The sequence below is a fragment of the Pongo abelii genome, chromosome 4 (assembly GCF_028885655.2).
Source record: "Pongo abelii isolate AG06213 chromosome 4, NHGRI_mPonAbe1-v2.0_pri, whole genome shotgun sequence".
In the NCBI taxonomy this organism is placed as follows: domain Eukaryota; kingdom Metazoa; phylum Chordata; class Mammalia; order Primates; family Hominidae; genus Pongo; species Pongo abelii.
Window position 1 is genome coordinate 139,191,037 of NC_071989.2, and position 15,045 is coordinate 139,206,081.

Genomic DNA, 15,045 nt, shown 5'->3' on the forward strand with positions numbered 1-15,045 from the left:
ATGGCTAAAAGGGGCCAAGGTACAGCTTGGGCCATTGCTTCAGAAAGCGCAAGCCCCAAGCCTTGGCAGCTTTCATGTGGTCTTCTGTGGGTGCACAGAAGTCAAGAATTGAGGTTTGGGAACCTCTGCCTAGATTTCAGAGGATGTATGGAAATTCCTGGATGTCCAGGCAGATGTTTGCTGCAGGGGTGGAACCCTCATGGAGAATGTCTGCTACAGCAGTGCAGAAGGGAAATGTGGGGTTGGAGCCCCCACAAGAGTCCCCACTGGGGCACTACCTAGAGGGGCTGTGAGAAGAGGGTCGCCATCCTCCAGACCCCAGAATGGTATATCCATCAACAGCTTGCACCTTGCAACTGGAAAAGCCACAGGCACTCAATGCCAGCCTGTGAAAACAGCCAGGAGTGGGGCTGTACCCTACAAAGCCACAGGAACAGAGCTGCCCAAGGTTGTGGGAGCCTACCTCTTGCATCAGTGTGACCTGGATGTGAGACATGGAATCAAAAGAGATCATTTTGGAACTTTAAGTTTTACTGACTGCCCTATTGGATTTCAAACTTGCATGGGGCTTGTAGCCCCTTTGTTTGGGCTACTTTCTCCCATTTGGAATGGTCGTATTTACCCAATGCCTGTACACCCATTGTATCTAGAAAGTAACTAACTTGCTTTTGATTTTATAGGCTCATACATGAAAGGTGCCTGTTTTTTCTCAGATGAGATTTTGGACTTGGACTTTTTGGTTAATGCTGAAATGAGTTAAGACTTTGGGGATTGTTGGAAGGGCATGATTGTGTTTTGAAATGTGAGGACATGAGATGTGGGAGGGGCCAGGGATGGAATGGTATGGTTTGGTTCTGTGTCCCCACCCAAATCTCACCTTGAATTGTAATGATTCCCATGTGTCAAGGGCAGGACCAGGTAGAGGTAACTGGATCTTGGGGGCAGTTTCCCTCCTGCTGTTCTCATGATAATGAGTAAGTCTCATGAGATCTGATGGTTTTATAAGTGTCTGGCATTTCCCCTGTTGGCTCTCATTCTCTCTTCTGCTGCCCTGTGTATAGGCACCTTCCACCATGATTGTATGTTTCCTAGGGCCCCCCTAGTCATGCAAAACTGTCAGTCAATTAAACCTCTTTTCTCTAAAAATTGCCCAGTCTTAGGTATTTCTTCATAGCAGTGTAAGAATGAACTAATATATAACCAATATCAGATGTCTCTACCACCCAATTCTAAAAAATGTTTAAGGTACAAATAATGCCAATTTTTAAAACAATTTTTGAGATAATAGAAAAATACAAAACAACTCCCAACTTATTTTACAGGGCCACCATAAAGGAAATTATAAGAAAGGAAATCCTATGGCCAAGTTCATTTCTAAATGTAAATGCAAAATATATATAACTTTTTTCTTTTTGAGACAGAGTCTCACACTGTCACCCAGGCTGGAGTGCAGAGGCATGAACATTGCTCATTGCAGCCTTGACCTCCTAGGCTCAAGCGGTCCTCCCACTTCAACCTCCCAAGTAGCTGGGACTAGGCACACACTACCATGCCTGGTTAATTTTTGAATTAATTATTATTTTTTTTTTGGTAGAGATGGAGTCTCACCATGTTGCTCAAGCTGATCTCAAACTCCTGGGCTCAAGTAATCCTCCTTCCTCAGCCTCCTAAAGTGCTTGGATTAGAGGCATGAGCCACTGCACCAGGCAAAGCATAAAAATGGAATCCAGAAATAAATGAAAAGATCAATGCCTGACTGTACCTGACATACTTTGTTGCTCTTTCAGGTCCACCCTGCAAAGAAGCTTCAAGGAGCCAATATCCTGAAGACATGCAACCCACAAGGCATGTTTTCCCCAGGTACTCGTACTATGTATCTGTAGCCATGATGAATCTACAGTAGTCAGAACCTACATTCACTGCAAAGATCCCCACATAAACCAAACAAATACTCTCTGCCTATCAAATTGCAATCTAAAATTTCCCAAGAATTTCCAGATATCCAGAACAAAACTCAAAAGCTTAGTGGGGGTTGCAGGGGTGAGAACTGCTAAACCTAAATTACAATAAAATTAGTACCATAATCTCTTAAATAGACATAGTAGAGAAAAACAGAAAAAAACTTTAAATAAATATAATTAACATCCTCAGAGAGAGATTTTCTTATCCATTATAAAAGAAATATGCTTGTCTGAAATAAATTATTTTGGGGCTTAGAGATTAAACATAATACATATGTATATATAACATATAATTTTAATACATATTTAATATGTATTCAGTTTATTTATATATCTAAAATATTAAATGTATGTAGAGGCACACACATACATATATGTGGTCATAATAAATGCTGAAATTTTAAAACGCACACAAAATAACAAGCTGGAAATAAGAAGAGACCCAGATAAAATATGAATTAGTGAGATGGACGATTAAACAAAATGATTATCAAAGAAGAAGTGCAAAATGGCAAAGAAATGGAAAATATGTACAAAAGTTGACTGGCATAGACACATACAAATATGCTTATTGTGTCATTGTTTTAATAGTAAAAAATTGAAAATATTCTAGATTTTATTTACTTATTGAATTCTTAAATAATTTATGGTGCATCCATATTTATTATCTATTACATATAACATTAAAATATGGTGCATCCATATTTATTAACTATTACATATATAACAACAGTTGCATTCCATTGTAACAATTTTAAGTAAGCAGTGGCTTAAACAAATGGCTAGAATTACGTCAAATTGAGGCAGGATAGGTAGTCAAGGAAGTGACCATGTTCTCGGGATGCAGCAAACCATCATGACCATACAGTCAACACAACAAGCCTCAACATGTGCATTGTAATTGAGTATTCAAGCAAAGCTATCTTCAGTAGATTTCCCCTGCAGAGAGCATGCACACTTTGATTTTACCTGTCCTCAAACTGACCCTTTACTCATTTTAATAGTAAAAAACACACCCTTGGATGGATATTTAAGATGCTAATGAGACATGCAACGTATGAACAAACATGTACAGCTACTGCACATGTGCAACCAGAAGACCACCCAGAACATGCTTACTAGTAACACTTCTTTCCACTTCGTTATGAATAATCATGTAAGACTCCCATAAAAGGAGTCACCCAGGTGCCAGTCTTTGCTGTCTCATCCTTATGAACAGCACGCCCTGAATCCTCTCTCTTCTCTCAGGGTGTAGTGTCTATTCTGCACCTAACTTCCAAATATTCTTTTTATTTTGCAATAAATTACTCTATGCTGTATCTCCTTTGCTGTGTGTCTTTGCTTTGTGTGTTGTGTCTTTGCTGTGTGTCTCTTGTTTAAATTCTCTTAAACCAAAGAAGACAAGAACGAAGGTATCACATCAGCTGTCAACAAAATGGCTATGTAAGCAAAGGACACATAAACCTGTTGATTTTGTTTGTTTCATCTGGGCACATTGCTGCTTTCAATAAAATTGGGATTCTCTTAGAAAGAAGAGATTACTGGATGTTAAGTAGGCTTCTAACGGTCACTACAGACTGTAAAAAGAGTAAGTTATTTGAAATAATATACCAGTGTCACAGAAATATACACATAATACCATTCTATGTAAAATGAAAAAATCAAACTATATTTTTTATTTTAGGTGAGTTTCTGTGTATGTAGTCATGCAAATGAAAACACAAAGGTATTTGCATTACATTGAGATTTGGGAAAAAAATAACCAGAGGAAAAAAAATAAAAGAATACTCCGTAAAATATCAAAAGTTGATCATATCTGAGTGAAAAGAGCATGAATTGTTTTTAATTTTTCCTTGTGCTTTTGTGTATTTCTTCCTTTTTTCTACACTATACATGTTTATTTTGGTAATCAGGATAAATGCAGCAAATGAATATGTATAAAACATGGCACCGGCTAAGTGAAGTTGTAGATATCTTGGAAAGGCAGGCAGTCAGAATAATTTCAGAGAACAAAATACTCTGGTGGAAAATCTGATTATTTCTTTCGGGATTTTTCCATTCTTTTTTTTTTTTTGCCTTTGGGTTTCATTTATTTGTTTTTTGCTTTATTGATTTGCAACATCAAAACTATTTCATAACCAGGTATGACTGAAAGTACTTACGAATGGGAGATACAAACTTAAAGATACCTGTTTACTTCCTGTTTTGTTTAATGAATTTACATTGATTGTCAGTGTGCCAGCTTGATTATCATCTCCCCAGGCACAGGAACACAGCATTCTTTTCTGGAAAAAAACAACATATTACCTAAGGTGAATATATGAATATTTTTTACAGCTGTTTTAAATTAATACTTAAAATCACAGATGCTAGTCTGAACTTTTACCATGTCGGTCTCTCTCTCTCTCTCTCTGTCTCTCAATCTCTCTCTCTCTCTCCATATAATGTTAATTACCAAAGAAGCAGAGGCAGGGTCCTGGGGTAGAAGATGAAATTTAACCAATCCATTTCCTCCCAAGGCTCACCTTCTAAAATGTATCATTTTTTCCTTGGCCCTTTCATTTCCAGTGCTGCTAGTTTGCTCTTCAGCTTACTGATAACTCATTCCTCAATAAATCATAGATGAGAAAGTATATGAACTGTGATGTGTTTGATATACACATCACAGAGTATATCAAACATGTAATGCTCTGGAGCTGCCATCTAATTCTTACCAGCTCCTTCAGGTGATTTACCTCAAAGCAGTGAATTTAAAAGAATTTGATCTGTGATAATGCCAATTTATGTTTATCTCACTGGACTGCTATGAAAAAATAGCTGAAATGTTTACATTGAAATAATTTTGTAATATTGAAGAGCATGAGACAAAAAGAAAAAAAAATCCTTTTTTTCTAATACTAGTATTTGTCTGCAAGATGCAGGAGTCAAACCGTACTTCTAGAATATGCAAAATTTACTAGATAATATTTGTAATTCTCTTAGGCTATGTCACATTTTTTAAGCATTTCCTAGTTTCTGGGTTATCAACTTTCACAATCTAAATGACCATCAGTTGAAATACATATTATTGATTCTGGAAAATTACTTCACTTCCAATGAGAAGGAACTCCTTTCTGTTAACTAGGACCTTGCATAAAACGTTAACTCTCAAAAGAGGCATCCAAATTCAAGCAGCAAGTTGTAGGATCAAGAATATTGGTAAAGGATAGGAGTGAAGTAGCTAAAAATTTAGTCCACCAATTTTTCTGACATCCATTCTTTAGAAGGCATAAATGAAGTATTTTTCAACATTTCTTTGAAGAAGTCATTTCCATGGTCATGAACTTAAAGGAAAGCATACACATGTCTGCCACGCTTGACACCTCAAGGAGGCCAAAAGCAATAAAATAAAGATTTGTATATTGTTCTAGATATGCTACAATAATCCATCCCTCTCTCTTTTTTCATTCTTATTGGAGAGCCAATACAACTCTCATTTTACCAAATTACAAGAGCTAATTAATCACATAATGCACTACATGAGGGATTTTTGAAAATACAAGTAATATAAGCTTTAATTAGTTTGTCCTAAAACTATCCATATTATAAAGTGAAATTATGTGATCAAAGTGTGGTTCCCTCCATTGAAAGAAAAAGAATTACCTGTTGTAAAAATCAGGAAGCATCACCTTCAGATAGGGCATAAGGATCTTTTTTTTCTTAAGTCATATATATTGAGTCTCGGTGTTTAGGGTAACATATCTCTCAGACAGGGCCGTTCTGTAAAGAAGAAAAATCAAGTAAGCAAAGTTGTCATTCTGGCCTCTAGCCAAACATTCCATCTTGTGTCCTTTCCTCCAATTGTGTGTGGATATTCACTTTCTCCTCTCTTCAACAAAAGCTGATCCTAAAGTCAGATAATATGTCAGTGTATCATTGAAGTCTCAGAATGAACTTAATTCCATAGTTAAATTCTTCCAGTTGTATTTGCATTTTAATTATCTTTAAATTTTTTCCAAATACAGCTATGAATTTTAAGCATTAATTTTATTCAACAGTAACTCTACACAGCCAACACTTCCTGAATTGAGGTAAGCAAGAAGAATGTCAGAGAAAAAGAGACATGAATTTTAGATACTATACATTATTGATATACTGTTTATCCCAAAACAAATTATACATATTTTTGATATTTCACTTTCTTCTCAATGAAATAGGATAGTTCTTTCACAGAATTTTGTAATAAATGATCAATATGTTAGAAAATTCAGGAACCACAGAAAATGTCGTATCCCTCCCATGTTAATGTTTTCTTTTGTATCCCTCCATATCAATCTTTTCTTCCATTTTATTACATTTCTTCTCTCTAACTAAGGATCTGCTTTCTACTCTTATAATTATTTTTTATTTACTTTTTATTGATACATAATAAATGTACATATTTTGGGGGTACATGTAATAATCTGATACACTCATATAATGTGAAAAGATCAAATCAGGGTATTGGGATACCCATCACCTTAAAAATTTATTTTTTCTTTATGCTGGAAACATTTGCATTATTCTCTTCTAGCTATTTTGAAAAGTTCAATAGCTTAATGTTAACTATGGTCACTTATTGATTTATTGAACACTAATAACAGGTACAAATATACAGTTAGAAGAATTAAGTTTTCTTTAATAAATGAAGTGTTAAACTTTTGCACCCAAATTGCAGACAGTACTCCTACACAAAGAAAAATAAGAGAACTAAACTGCACTGAGGAAAAACACCCTACATTATTACAACATCTTTTACGATTCTTTTAAATATAATTCTTCATTAACTCAGTGCCTAGACAGTGTATTTTTGTTCTTCTCTGCTTTATATAGGTACTCTGTCAAATCTCTGAATTCTTTTTCTGTCTTATTAAAAATGTTAAAGGAAAATGTCATGTAGAAAAATAACATGCTCATAAAAGCAAATGTTAACATTAGATTTGGAGGAAGACAATGCTGTCAAGTTTCAAGCTCTCTCATCACTGTTTGATTGTTAAAGATTTAACATAAAAATTTTTGATATGTATAGAAAATGCTAAGGTGAGAATGTATAGTTTTATTTCCACTCCTCTTGACTTCAGTAATGTAGAAATGAGGTGTTTATTTTACCAAGAATCTTTAAAAAAAAAATGGTGGATGGGGCACAGGAACTTTTGAAACAAAAACAAGGACAGAGAAAAAAGTCCATGTTATTATCTTTTCATTATGTATGTATGTGTGTAATTTAAATGTTAAAACGAGCAGAGGTAATATGGTGTAGCGATTAAAAGCAGATTCTAAGATCAGTCAGGTTAGATTGCAATCCATTTCCCTCACTTCCCACCTATGTCATATTGAGCAAATTATTTAATGTCTGTAGGGTTCAGGTTTTTTAATCTGTAAAACAGATATACTAGTAGGCATTAACTCAAACAGTAATGTGTCAGTAGGCATTTAGCCTTGATTTATAGTTTCATTAATTATTTTCTAGAAAAAGAATCCTGGAATATAATATAATAATTTAAGTATATCAAGTACAACAGGGCAGATGTTTTGAATCCTTAACAACAATGAAAGGGTTTCTAATACCTTTATTGTCTCAAGCCTCACAAAAGAAGCAACCGGATTACTTTCCCTCAAATCTCACAGAGGAAACAGAAGCCATCAGAAATAAATTTCATCATTTTTCCACCCCCAAATTTAAAAACCTGCCTGCATTAATACCCATATTCCCATATTCTATTCTGTTTCAACAAAAGATATGACCATACATCTGTCCAAGGCCAGTCACTCCACTTCTGCTCTGAATTAAATTCCCTCATGCTTTCTTTAACGCCCATGCAATGTCAATCATCCATTTCTCTCCTGTATGATTAATCTCTTCCCTTCTATGTATCATTTCAATCAGGACACAAACATGCTTTGGTATCTTTTATATTAAAGTAAAATAAACAGAAAACACTGATGCTACTTTTTACTACTCTATTTCTGGTTTTTTTTTTTTTTTTTGCATTTTACGTTTATGGTAAAGCTAAAAAGACAAGTAATGATTAACAAGAATTAAATGTAGTTGCTGCATGTGGAGAAGAGGAAGGGAGACACAGGAAGGGCTTCAAAAGTGATGGGGATGTTCTGTTCTTAAAGCTGACTTACTACCTTATTTCTATGCCACCATTCATAGCTAAATCTCTCAAAAATGTCCCCTGCTTTCCAATAGAATACTGTTCAGCCTTAAAAAAAAAAAAAAGAGGGAAATTTTGTCATTCGTGACAACTTGGATGAAACTGAAGAACATGCTGCTAAATGAAATAAGCCAGGAATGGAAAGACAAATACCTAATGTTTTTACTTACAGGTGACATCTAAAACAATTGAACTCAGAAGCAGAAAGTTGTGGTAATAGGAGCTGGGGTGGGGGAAATGGGAAGATCATGGCCAAAGGGTACAAAATCAGACAGGAGTAATAAGGTATTTTTTTAATTCTTCTGCACAACATGGTTACTATGGTTAATAATAGTGTATTGCACATTTTCAAATTACTGAGACTAAATTTAAAATGTTTTCCTCACAAAAAATAAGTATTTGAAGTCATGGATATATTAATTAGCTTAATGTAAGTATTAATATTTCACATTTTATTCTTAAATCATAACATCACTTTGTATTCCATAAATATATACAATTATAAATTATTGATTTAAAATAAAATATTTTTTAAATGTCACCTGCTTTCCTTTTGCTTCCTCACTTCCACTTTACTAATTTGAGCCAGTGCAATCTGATGTCTCACCCCACTAATGCACTGATGCTGCCGTTGTCAAGGTCACTGCTGAGTTTCGTGTTGCCAAATCCAGTGGGCACTTCCTTTACTCATTTACTCCACCCTTCAGAATCATTTAATATGATCGACTATTCCCTCTGTCTTGAAATAGTATCACCTCTTCCCTTCACAGATACTGTGTTTTTGTTTTTCTTCTACCTCAGCTTCCTTTGCACGTTCTCTAATAACTTACCTCTAAGGGTAAGGGAATCTCAGAGCTACATTCTACTCTTTTTTTATCTGTACAACCTACATCCAAGGTTCCTTTACCCATCCCCAAGGCTGAAATTATCCTACATTAATTAAGCTAACACATCCAAAATTCATATTAAGCCCAGAGCTCTACTCAGAGCTCCAGACTCATATCCAAGAGTATATGTGAAGTCCCTAGTTGAATATTTCAGATATTTCTCAATTTTAATAAATCCAAAATGTAACTCTTAATACATCCTCCCATGGCAACTCCAGACTCATATCCAAGAGCATATGTGAAATCCCTAGTTGAATATTTCAGATATTTCTCAATTTTAATAAATCCAAAATGTAACCCTTAATATATCCTCCCATGGCAACCCAGTCTTCCTACTCTCTCCATCAAATAATTGGCACCATCATCATCCAAATATCTCAAGCCAAGAAAATGTAATGACTGCCCTTAATTGCTCCCCTTCCCTTGGCTCCTATTTCCCACAAATCAGCAAGTTCTGTTGATTCTATCCCTTAAATATCTCTGTACTTCATATCAATGAAAATTACTAGGAGAGAGTTTTCACTGTGTCAATTCAATCTTAAAGCTGTTTGGCTTTTCAGTTGAAAATGATGGAGAAAGGACTCTTTTTATTGTATTCTCATTCCTGTGAAACCCACAAAAACAATGAAAAGAATGCAAGGAGAAAAATCTTCATCATCAATTAATTATAAAACTGGGGCATTTTTGCAATACTGTAAAATCTAGACCAAAACAAGGTGGGATGTTAAGAAAAGGCACATACAGGCTTAAGTCTTGAACAAAGAAACACTTGTCTAAAAGAAAATAATTCTGTCCTAAGTCAGCAATAAGATCTAGGAGGATGGGTGGGCCAGAAAAGTAATAGAGACTATAAACAGAACCACAGGAAAGAGAATGGATATCCATGATGATATGCCATTTCTCTGGTCTACAACCTAGACTATTCATGGATGGGTAAAATTGAGGAGAGACCACCAGATCTCAGCAGCAGAGCTGTGACATAAAGGACTTTAATACGTCATAAAGTGCTAAGACACTGAAAGCTGAGCTCCCAAGAGTCCTGAGGCAGAGGAAATAACAAGCTTTTTAAAAGGGTTTTTAAGATGAGAAACACAAATCAAACCTACAGTCTCCCAACGCACATCACATATACCTCTGCCCAGTTATCCAACTAGATCCTTCAAATAATTAGACCCATTAGAAGCAGAACAAAAAAATTTAAAATATGAATAGACACACACAAATGTAGGAAGTTGTCTTAGTTCATTTAGGCTGCTATAACAAAATACCTTTGGTAATTTATAAACAACAGAAATAGATTGCTCACAGGCCTGGAGTCTGGGAAGTCCAAGATCAAGGTACCAGCAGGTTCAGTGTCTGAAGAGAGTTCATTTCTCATAGCTGGCACCTTCTTGCTCTGTCCTCACATGGCAGAAGGGGCAAACAAGCTTCCTCTGGCCTCTTTCACAAGGGCACCAATCTCATTCATGAGGACTCTACTCTTATGATCTAATCACCTCCTAAAGGCCCTACCTTGCATTAGTCTTCAACATATGAATATTAGGGGAACACAAACACTCAGACCCTAGCAGGAGAGAAAATTAAAACCAGGCAGATGAAGAAAATACATTGCAAGAAAATTCCCCAACAGATTAGCAGTTCAAACAAATAATTCTTCATTGTCTCAAATGAATTTCAGATAATATTATTTGCACTTAAAAGAAGAGCTCACAAAAGAGACAAATAGCTCAAGAAAGAGTAAAGAAGACAGCAGAAGAGGAAAGGTGAGCTAGTTAAGTGCAGAAATAAAAGAAAAAAACACAAAGAAAAAATATATATTAAAGACAACTAGAAATATGTATAGCAATGTGACTATAGTTAATAATACTGGATTGTATACTTCAAATTTTGTAAGAGAGTAGATCTTAAGTGTCCTCACTACAAAACAAACTAAAAATAGAGTGACTTAAATCACATTTAAGTACATTTTGACAGCCTAGAAAAATTATAAATATAAATAAACATATAGGAATAGTTATAGGAAAGATGGTAGATCAAATGCCACACACAGAGATCCATCATACATATAATTAATACTCATGAAAGCAGAATTTATAATGAATGGAACTGAACATACCACGCAAAGACACCAAAAAGTTTTTATTTCAAAATATAGAAAAAATTTAATATAAATATCTAAAGAACACTCTATTTCCCAAGTCTCTCAGAAATTATTTTATTTTATTTTATTTTATTTTATTTTATTTTATTTTAGTTATTTTATTTTATTTATTTTGACAGAGTCTCATTCTGTCACCCAGGCTGGAGTGCAGTGGCATGATCTCCACTCACTGCAACCTCCGTCTCCCTGATTCAAGCAATTCTCCTGCCTCAGCCTCCTAAGTAGCTGGGATTACAGGCGCCCACTACCATGTCAGGCTAATTTTTGCATTTTTTAGTAGAGACGGGGTTTTGACATGTTGGCCAGGCTGGTCTTGAACTCCTAACTTCAGGCGATCCGCCCTCCTCGGCCTCCCAAAATGCTGGGATTACAGGCATAAGCCACCTTGCCCGGCCAGGAAAAAAAAATATTTTTTAAATGATAGGCACCAAGATATAACTGGGTGAACTTAAATGAAGAAAAAGCCTTGTTGAAGAAAAAAGTATGGCCACCCCAAAAAAAAGGAAGCCACATAGAGAGGAAAAAGTCAGGTTACCTTAGATTTCTCTGTAGCTACTACTCCCCACGCCAGGAGTCATGAAAACATGTAAGCAAGATTATAAAAAAATAAAGTCACCCAATCATTTAACCCAACCAAGTTACCCTTCAAGTATAACAACAATAGACATACGTTACCAAAAATGGAAATTCATGAGAATAAGACTGACATCAGATTCCTCATTGGCAATGCTGAATCCAAGACAAAGAAGTGATAGCTAAAAAGTTATCGGGAATGATAACTGACACTGAGTAATTCTAAATGAAATTAGTAAAATATAAGTAGAAGTATAAGTCAGCTTTTACCAGGTAATGTTGTGCTACAAACCACCCCAAACATCTGGGTACCTTACAAAAACAAGTTTTTTTCTTACTCAGTTTCATGTTATCTACAGATCGCTCTAAATTGTCCTTTCATTGAAAGATCTTTGAGATATAATATTAAATAGACATAAAAAAAGCTATGAAGAAATACGTATATTATAATAAGAAACTATGTATAACAGTACTATACTCAAAATGCAATTTGTAGACCAGTGCTACTAGTTGATCATGAGGTAAGTACAGAGAATTGAGAGTAAGCACTCAGAAAGCTTAAATAAAAATAAAACTTAGAAACCTTTATTGGCATTGCCACAACCATTTTACTGTATTTTACAAAATTATTGGCCTCCATCTTATTGGAATTTTTTAACTGGTCATTCACTACAGCTAGCTTGAGAAGTACTGATACCTAATTGTCTACAAAAATAGAAGATACACACTAATATTTACAAATATAAAATATCTCTAGAAATATTTATAAGAACCTGGTAAATAGTGCTTGCTTCCATCTTCCTATTATTCACCCCCACACCAAGCTTCCCAGAACTGAGACTATAACTTTGAGTTCTTGACTTCTAGACTTTAACTGTGTGTGTGTGTGTGTGTGTGTGTGTGTGTGTTTGTGTGTGTGTGTGTGTGTCTATCTCTGTGTGTCTGTGTTGCTTTTGTTGAGTGGGAAATGGGAAAGGAAGTATTTGTTAACAACCTCTACAGATTTCAAGCCTGAAATAGAAAATTGACATTGAGCGACCCTGCAGAAAAATTCACACGAAATCCCTTTTTTTTTTCTTTTGAGACAGAGTCTCGCTCTGTCGCCCAGGCTGGAGTGCAGTGGTGCCATCTTGGCTCACTGCAAGCTCCGCCTCCCAGGTTCACACCATTCTCCTGCCTCAGCCTCCCGAGTAGCTGGGACTACAGGCACCTGCCACCAGGCCCGGCTAATTATTTTGTATTTTAGTACAGAGAGGGTTTCACCATGTTAGCCAGGATGGTCTCGATCTCCTGACCTCATGATCCGCCCGCCTCGGCCTCCCAAAGTGCTGGGATTACAGGCATGAGCCACTGTGCCGGGCCACAAAGTCCCTTTTTAAGAGAAGGAGCTGTTTTGTCTGAGAGAGAAAGAGGTAGATGTTGTGCAGTGTCTGAGGAAGGGCAAGGCTTCAGCCCAGACTGTGGCAACCCTCCTTAACTGGGAAGTGGAGAGATGAAGGTAGCAACTTGTGTCCCCCTGGGTCATGGCAGGAACTCTGATGGTGACAGATGCATGAATGTATGCATGGGCTGCAAACTGTAAATCATGGTCTTGTGCACTCCAGTGACATTCTATAGCTGAAGTTGAGAACATGGTCTCCCTGCAGCTGTAGCTGTGCCAGCACATGGTGATGGACCAGGCATTGAATAACACAAGAAGCCAGGGCATTATGGCCAGCAGAAACAGAAGATCATGCCCCTTAGCCTTTTTTCTTAAACTGAGTACACTCTGGAACTTCTTTCTATATAATGGAGGAGTGATGCCTCAAATTTTTCTGATATTAAAGACATAGCCAAACTTGGCATGTGAGTATATTAAGATTTAGTTTCATTTAGACAAATGTAAAATACAACATCTTACACTGTTAGTGTCATGAAAAGATGGACAAAATTTATATTTGTTAGATATAATAGAAAATTAAATTATTTAATCCTCAAGCTCTATGAGATAATCATTATCATTATTCCCATTTTATAGATTAGCAAACTGATGCTTAGAGAAATTTGCCCAAAATTTGCTGCTAGATTCTAATGAAGCTAGTACAATCTATTAATTGTCAGATCTATTGATAATTTTGGGGAAATTAGCACAGTAGAGAGAAAATAAGTGGAGTTCAGGGTCAGAAAAAATGGCTTATAAATATTAAATTCTGCTGATACTACTAAATATCTAGTACTTAGCAAACATCTGTATTAGTCCATCTGCACACAGCTAAAAGGACATACCCAAGATGTTCCTTTCTAAAGGAAAGAGGTTTAATTGACTCACAGTTCCACATGGCTTGGGAGGCCTCAGGAAACTTACAAGCATGATGGAGGGGAAGCAAACACATCCTTCTTCACATGGTGGCAGCAAGGAGAAGTGCTGAGCATAAGGGGGAAAAGCCCCTTATAAAACCACTGGGTCTCATGAGAACTCACTCACTATCATGAGAACAGAGGCATGGAAGTAACCACCCCATGATTCTATAACTTCCCACCGGGTCTCTCCCATGACATGTAGGGATTATGGGAACTACAATCCAAGATGAGATTTTAGTGGGGACACAGCCAAATCATATCATTCCACCCCTGGCCCCTCCCAAGTCTCATGTCCTCACATTTGAAAACACAATCATGCCTTCCCAACAGTCCTCCAAAGTCTTAGCTTATTTCGCCATTAACCCAAAAGTCCAAGTATCATCTGAGAGAAGGCAAGTCCCTTCCACCTATGAACCTGTAAAATTAAAAGCAACTTAGTTATTTTCTAGATACGATAGGGGTACAGTAATTGGGTAAATATACTTACTCCAAATGGGAGAAACGAAGAGGCTACAGTCTTATGCAAGTCCAAAATCCAATAGAGCAGTCATTAAACCTTAAAGTTCCAAAATGATCTCCCTTGACTCCATGTCTTACATCCAGGTCACATTGATGCAAGAGGTGGGCCCTCATGGCCTTGGGCACCTCTGCCCCTGTAGCTTTGAAGGGTACAGCCCCCCTCCTGGCTGCTTTCATGGACTGGCCTTGAGTGTCTACAGTTTTTCCAGGTGCATGGTTCAAGCTGTCAGTGGGTCTACCATTCTGAGGTCTGGAAGGCAGTGGCCCTCTTCTCACAGGTCCTCTAGACAATGCCTCAGTGGGGACTGAGTGAGGGCTCTGATCCCACAGTTCGCTCCTGCACTGCCCTAGCAGAAGTTCTCCATGTGGACTCCACTCCTGCAGCAAACTTTTGCCTGGACATTCAGGCATTTCCATAAATCCTC

The 15,045-nt window shown here is 36.6% G+C and overlaps 1 long non-coding RNA gene across 1 annotated transcript in view; it reads right to left on the reverse strand.

Annotated features, from left to right (window-relative positions):
• Positions 1 to 15,045, reverse strand: part of LOC134761426 (uncharacterized) — a 141,752-nt gene that overhangs the window by 7,477 nt on the left and 119,230 nt on the right. The window contains exons 3-4 of the long non-coding RNA XR_010140021.1: positions 5,604 to 5,720; positions 4,151 to 4,246 (exon numbers count right to left, since the gene is read on the reverse strand). This is a non-coding gene — a long non-coding RNA (uncharacterized LOC134761426). The remainder of the gene's footprint in view (positions 1 to 4,150; positions 4,247 to 5,603; positions 5,721 to 15,045) is intronic.